This window comes from Manacus vitellinus, unplaced genomic scaffold (assembly GCF_001715985.3).
Source record: "Manacus vitellinus isolate BGI_N305 unplaced genomic scaffold, ASM171598v3 scaffold_4_pilon, whole genome shotgun sequence".
NCBI classification, from domain to species: Eukaryota; Metazoa; Chordata; class Aves; order Passeriformes; family Pipridae; genus Manacus; species Manacus vitellinus.
Window position 1 is genome coordinate 32190454 of NW_021940604.1, and position 7817 is coordinate 32198270.

Sequence of the window (7817 nt, forward strand, 5' to 3'; positions counted from 1 at the left end):
TGGGAATTGGACGGCTCCCCAGCGGTGAGGAGCAGGGGCTGGAAGCCGGCTCCTCTCAGCAGGCGGGAAGAGCTGCTCCCAGTGCTCCCCACCACCGGCAGCAGCAAAGCCTTTTGTTTGTGTGGGAGTTTGATGCTACTTTGGTTTTCTGGTTTTATTCGTTTGGGGTTTTTTAATGTCAAGACATAGCATAACCAGGAAGACATACAAAGAGGTTTTCTTCAAAGTAGTTGAACCCACAAAGGGGAAAAAAATAGTGTATGTAGATGTATATGCTAATTCTTATTAATTAAAACTGGAGTGCTGTGCTGAAGCTGTGCACAGGCTTTATTAGCTAATATTAAAACAAAGGGCTGATGGCCTTCCACAGAAATTTCACCTTGGCAAAGCTCTGCTTGATGCAGCAGAGTTACTTCTCACTTCACACCAATGTGAGCACAGGATCAGGCCAGGAGCACTCAGGAAGGACTCGAAAGCCGATAACAAAACAAAAGGACAAACAGGAGGCACATGGGGAGGACAATCCTAAGAAGCGGGATAAGAACAAGCATGTTGCTCTTGGCAGAAAGCAACCGGCAAAAATTAATTGCGTAGTCAGTCTCTTGCTCAGTTCTTTTTGTTTTGTTATGAAACAGGATTTGTTTTTATTATAGAGGAACGGGATATATTTCAGCAGAGGAATCTGAGCTGGATAGGCATTATGCCAGAAGTATATTTTATGGGGAGATTCGAATGAAGACAGCATGGATTTGGTTCACAAGATGGGTGCAGTTGTTTCAGGCTTAAACAAAAAGGGCAGCATGAGTCAAAGTCCTCTTAGGAAAGCAGGAGGAGGGAAGGAAGGAGGGAAGGAAGCAATTAGAGGAAAGCTGGGCTGAACCAGACTGTGTGGGTTTGACACAAATCCCAAATCAATGCATCAGCAGGAGAATGCCAGGCCCCAACAATGAGGCCTGAAACCAAAGGGATGAACAACCCAAGAATGCCCAAGACAGAGAACAAGGGTGATGAGGTGCTGCTGGTTAGTGAGGAAAAAGAGTGAGGAGGACAGTGAAAACTTCATCTCCTGAAATGGTGATTAGAGAGACCCTGAACTGTGGGTAGAAAGGAGAAACTAAAGATTCCATGAGAGAAAGTTCTAGAAAACTGGTAATTTATGAGCATCTTCAGGCTGGAAGTGACCTAAGTCTGGGGAAGAATTTCAGAAACAATGTCTGAAGTGGGGAAACAGGTCATTGGAAATACTTAACAGAAGAACAAGCATGACCTAAAACTGGCTTTCATATGGGAGAGAAAACGGAGCAAATGAGCTTGGAGGATGACAGAATTACCAGTGGTGGTGAAGAAAGGACAAGGAAGGGATTTGCCAGTAGAAGATGGGTGTTGTCCTTTGTTTTATGAATGGAAAAGGTATGCTAAGTGAGACGCGCTGCACAGCATGGGCAGAGGTGGGCAAGCAGAAGGATGTTCGATCAGAGGTGGAGAAGCAGGTCAGGAAGTAGGTACGTATAAAAGGTACAGTACACATACATACCACCCGCCTGGGAACCAGGGAGCATCCCAAAGGCCAGCTGCAGAGGTAGGGAGGAGGTTTTTGAGAATGAAACATAGCCAGGTGCTATCTGAATAAAACAAAAGGATGGGTACAACAGGTAAGACAGTGACAGAGGAGTTGAACCTTAGTAAATTATCTGGAAAATTAAGAGCTTTAATTTAAGTCCCCAGTTCTTCACTGCTCAATGCAGAAAACTAGAATACTGAGCTTTAATAAAAGTGAAATTTTCAGCTGGTTTCCACTGAGCTTCCATGCAAAATTTCCCCAAGAGGCAACAGATCTGCAATGGAAAGTGCACGCCCATTTCTTATGTGCTGCAAATGAACAAAATGGATAGTGTCTCAAACCTTCTCCCAGACCTGAGGAAATCAGTAGGAAATAGCTGATACATCTCAGTTGTCTCTCTGTCCTATGCTGGTTTGTTCTTTTACATACTGGCACAGAAGAAAAGCCTTACCTGCACTATATCTCAACCCAAGGAAGCTGTGTAAGCTCACGGAGGATCCAGGCTCTAGTCCACCACAACAGCGGAGGAACTTTTACAACTCAGCATATTTTACTCCAATGGCTCTTAATTCACATATTCAGTATTACTCACATGATTAATATTTGGCCTGTAATTTTTTTCAACATTCCAGTTCAATGGATTTTTAGTTGATTTGATTCTACTCTCCAGTTAATATGCAATACCATGCTGCTCCTTTACCCTTAGAATCAATTATTAAAAATTCTTTCACAAAGATGTAAGAGAACACTTTGGAAAAAAAATCTTCGCATAAGAAATATAGTTGTCCTTTCTGCTAAAGCACTGTGGCAGTTTTTTTTAAGATCAAGAGCAGTGCAGAGTTTAGCTTGGCGCAGCGTTTCTTCAAAATCCAGGCAGAGAAAATCATAAGTGAAGTTTAAAAATGTGAATTCTTTACAATAGTAAAAGGGAGGAAGATAACCAATAGCCACATGTAAATGTTTGCGTATTAAAATGTTTGACATCAGAGGGTAGGGGCGTGCAAGATGTAAGGCAATCCTTCTTTAGGTTGCAGAAGCATTTCCAATACCTCATGACACTGCTCTCCTTATACCCCATTACTTTTTTTTTGGTGATCCTACATAAGGCTGTGACTGACAACAGACAGAAAAGTGCACTGTCCATGCTTCACTACTTGATGCTTTCCTAAAATTGTTGAGGTAATTGCAGTAGTCAGAGATGCAAAATTTCACTCACTGCTTCCTAATTATTGTATATCCAGGTCTGTTAGCACAATTCATGCGTATACTCCAGTGAGTTTAGTAATTTTCTTTTTATAGCCTTGATATATTATTCTGAATACACGTGAACTGACTCAAATGGGTTATTCCTGCTTCACCTCCTTGCAAGTTGTCATGGTTTAACTCCAGCTGGGAACTAAGCACTACACAGCCAATCACTCACCCTCCCCTGGTGGGATGGGAGAGAGAATTGGAAAGGTAAAAGTGAGAAAACTCATGGCATGAGATGAAGGCAGTTTAACAGGGAAAGCAAAAGCTGCACACACAAACAATGCAAAACAAGAAGTTCTTTCACCACTTCTCACAGGCAGGCAGGTGTTCAGCCATCCCCAGGAAAGCAGGACTCCATCCCATGTAACAGTGACTTGGGAAGGCAAATGCTGTCGCTATGAACTTCCCACCCCTCCCTTCTTCTTTCCCCAGTTTTATATGCTGAGCATGATGCCATATGATATGGAATGTCCCTTTGGTCTGTTGGGGTCAGCTGTCCTGGCTGTGTCCCCTTCCAATTCACTGTGCATCCTTGTTGGTGGAGTGAGAAACAAAAACAGCCTTGACACTGTATGAGCTCTAGTCAACAATAATGAAAACATCCCTGTATTATCAAGTGTTGTGGTCACAAACCCAAAACCTATTCCACACTAGCTACTGTGAAGAAAATCAACTCCATCCAGTAAAAAGTTTAGTTTTGCTGTGTCTTTGTTGTTGTCACTTTATATTACAGAACTTCCTGGGTCATTCTCAATAGTCTCATGTCACTGATAATGTTGGAACGGCCAAAGCGACACAGATATCAGACGTAGTCCAGGTGTAAGGTGAACAGGAAGCTGTTTATTGCTCTCAAGTGTTTCTTTTATGCTCTTCGTACACTATCTTGCCACAACACAATTGGTCAAAAGTCTCAAGCATAAAAAACTGTAGACACTGCACACACTCTTATTGGTGACACTGAAGACACTGTCCATGCTGTGACATGCTATTGGTGACACTATACACATTTTGATTGGTGACCTTTGGTCTGGGCTGCATTACGTTTGTTCCGTCCAGCATTACAGTAAATACTTCCTAAAAGTTGTTAAAATTCCTCATCACTAATTGCCAGACTGCTGACAGGTTCTCTGTCAACCCCGACAGTCTCATGTCACTGAAAGCAACTGTACCATACAATCCCTTTCTAAAAAAATAATAAGCCTTACATAAAGCCCATCTAACCCTAGTCTAAAGATTTGGTGTTGATTTTGCTTATTTTCACCCATACTACTCCTACTGGAAGAGTGCTCTGGAAACTGATTCCTCTGGCACTTATAAATCTTTCCCTTATTTAGAGTTTGGGTGAGGTAACTGACAGTCTTCATCACAAAAATAGATCTCCTGAACTTATTTCTTCCTTGTGTTTTAGAGAAAAATCATACACTTCAACAATTATTTGGTTAGGGTAAAAATCCTTAAATAACAACACTTTAATTTCCTGCTCTAATTTTTCCATTTCTATTATCCTAATCAGCTCAGTCATCTTTACCTGCACAGATTCTGGTTTTAATTTATCTTTCCTAAGTATGTGGAAATATATATAGAATTTTAGAGAAAATAGGTGTTTTTAATGTCTCTCATATTGTGAAATACACTTCTGTACTTCTGCTGGAAATACCTTAGTATCTCGGGCCTAAGAAATAGATTTGTCCTATTGAAAATCAGTGCATGTTGCAGGTTCAGATCACAATTTTTCATACAGTTTACCAGCATCTAAATTAGCAGAGCTAACCTTCACTAACTCTGCCTTTCACTCCTGTTCCTGTGCATCCTTCCTCTTTGGCCAGCACTATCTATGTGACTGTATAGCAGAACAGACTGAGAAATTTATTCCAGTTCTATTTTGGCTGTTTCTCCCACCTTACAACTCCTGCACTAACCTCCATTTTTTTCAACTTAAATCATCCTTCTCACCTGGCACCACACAAACGCTTCACTGATGTTCTGACAGATAACCTCCACTACATTTTGGTCACAAAACTGGCAACTAAAACGTGTGCCTGATATACAAGTAAGAAACCCTCGGTATGCATATCCAAATTCAAGTAGCATGACAATGCTTAAAGTGAGTTTTGCTCACTCTGGGTGAGGTGAATAAGTCCTAGAAAATAGATCAACTAATCCATGCTCCCATGTTGGCACGCATGACAGGTTAATGAGAAATGAACCACTGCGTGAAGTGGAAGGAATATGGTTAGATGGCATAAAAGAAAGATAGGGACTGTGATGTGGACCTCACATCAAAGTAAAAGGATGTCTCAAGGAAAAGGAAGAGAAAGCAGAGTCAAGATGGTGTATAAAGAGAATGAGAAGAAGACAGCAAAGAAAAGAAAACAAAAAACAATGGGGAAACAAAGCAATGGCAGAAGGAAGAGGAAGAAAAGAGAATGCAAAGCCCACTTGGTCACCTATGACATTCCCATCACAGTCCCAAAGCAATACACTGAAAGCGTTGCTTTCCCACCTCATTCAAGGCTATAGAAAGGTCAAAAAGTTGTCCTACATCTGAACTTGTCTTTTTAACAGGTGTCGTGCTTGAAGTGCAGACCCAATAAAATCTAGCACATCACCATTTATGAATAAGCTCTCCCATTCTCAGTATTAATAAAATGTGTGGGTATTATTTATCTTAAAAATATGCTTATAATATATAATTTTAAAGGTACCCCATGTAGCACATAATGGGGCACTGCAAATTGGTTATATAATAAGTAAGTAGAAGAAAGAACAATATAAACAGTGGTTTGCAGCCTTGACCCTATGGTGTTTCCTGCCACCATGAAAGTAAAAACACATGTCCCCTGACAATCATCAAGCACTTTGTCACTGCTGTTGGACATTTTGCTGCCTTAGGGCTTGTCTACATGCAAAGCTGCATTGGTTTAGCTGGGTTTAATTTGCTGCAAAGGGCTGTGTGAATTTTTGTTTTGACTTTAATCAGACTTCAGTTTAATTCAACCAACTAAAGGTCAGATAAAAGCCAAGTAATTCTGTTGATTAGGACAATCATGGTTCTAATCAATTGCTTACAATTACAGTGCTGCCTATGCTGGCAAAAGCTGACTTTCTAGTAGCTTATCTTGATGAAGTTTCACCTGATTCCTCAGACTGTTTTAATTGACTTAAATTGCACCTGAATGGTCCTTAGGATCTAGTGTGACATGAGTTAACATAACCAAATCTTTGCTGCTGCTGAATGCAGAATATGTATCTAAAATATTAAGTTCAGTGGGAAAATGCTGGTTATTCTGAAATTTATCTTTTTTTCCAATATCGCACCAAAACACAAGCACTTCTCAACATATAGATGGTGGCAGAAACAGGGCAAAGGACATTCCAAACTAAGTAGGTACATCATATGCACAGGGCTTCCTTAATTCAAAGCCTGCAAGAGCACTTTTGCCTTAGTCTTGCCGGGTGAAGTGCTTGGTAAGAGTACTCAGTGATGATTCCTGAACACAGGGAAACTTATCTGCTTAGGGAAATGTAATAGAAATGAAGAATTAAACAAATGGAAAATGAGCCATCATTATTGCAAAGAAGAATGTCCACAGAAGTCGTAGTACCGGTATAGTAATAGGAGGACAATTATAAGACTGTAATAACAGCAGTACATTTCCTGAGTCTTGCTACGGAGAATCAGAACTTGTCTTAGTGTTAGAAAGGCTTGTTAGCACCCTCCTTTCCTTTCCTTGGAAAGGAAAAGCTCACAGCAGAGGAATCATTCTCCTATTTTCCATAATCAGTTTTAGGCCGAGGCAACTCAAGCAAACGTATGGTGAATTTCACCTAATTGCTCCAACATTGTCATGAGCTATCTGTCCCAGAAAGCAAATCATTTGTTGGGCAGAAAGGTTCTGCCAGGTCACCCCACCACCTGGAACCTCGGTCATACTAAGGGCAGCACAACCACACTGCCAGCAAAGCACATTTGTGTTTAGACTGAATGGGTGCTGCTATGGCTTAATTAGCAATATATGCCACACACCAAATGCGTATACAGCAATCCCTGCCTCCCAATGATGGTAAGGTTTGTGGGATTTTTATACCGTTAGAGAAAGCCTACCTTATATTTCAGAACACAGTAAAAAAAGCAACAAAGTGTTAAAATTTTACAAGGTCATATTCATCATTTTATCTTCAAAAACAAGCTGTCTTTATGACCATGGTTAAATTAACAAGATACAGAAAAGCTAAAAGTTACATATATTTTGGGGGGCTATCAACCTCTGTTAGCTTTTCCATCGGGGTGAACTGCAACACAGTTTATTTCAATCAGGAAGCTGCACAGGAAGGAGCTGTGCTCTTTCCACAAGCACTCTTCCCTCACCGCCCTCCTTAAGCAAGAATGCCCTTTATGCAATCGCGGGGAAACCAATCGGTTACCCTGAGATACAGCTCCCGACACCGTGAGGCCTTTCCTGGCGTGTCCTTAGCTGTCACCTCCGACTCCCGCACGTTCCCTGCTCTGCCCTGGCCATGCGGGCCACTGAACGCACTTTGCCCCTTTTTCACATACAGACAAGCGACCCACGGACATACAGCCGCTACCGCAGCCACTCGGAGACCAGACAGGGCTCTCACCCTTTGTCCCGACGAGAACCCTCACCCCTTCCCCGGGACCCCGACGCGTCCCACACCCCGACCCGCACCCTCCCAGGGGGGATTTAAACCGGAGCCCGGAAGCCGGCGCGGCCGGCGCGGAGTACGCCGGGAATTGTAGTTCTAGGGCCCAAGCGGTCACCCCGTGTTTGAGCGTCGGGGGCGGGGCGAGAAAACCACGAGTCCCGTGAGCCTCCGCAGCGGGACGGGGGGGGCTGGCGTTTGAACCGGCGGCGTTGTTGTTGACGCCATATTGCTGGTGCGGGGGTTACGGCCGGGAGCGCCATCGCCGCCATCGCCGTCGCCCAGGCCCCTCTGCCGCCATCGTCCCGCATCGGCTGCCCTGCACCGCGCCCCTGGCACC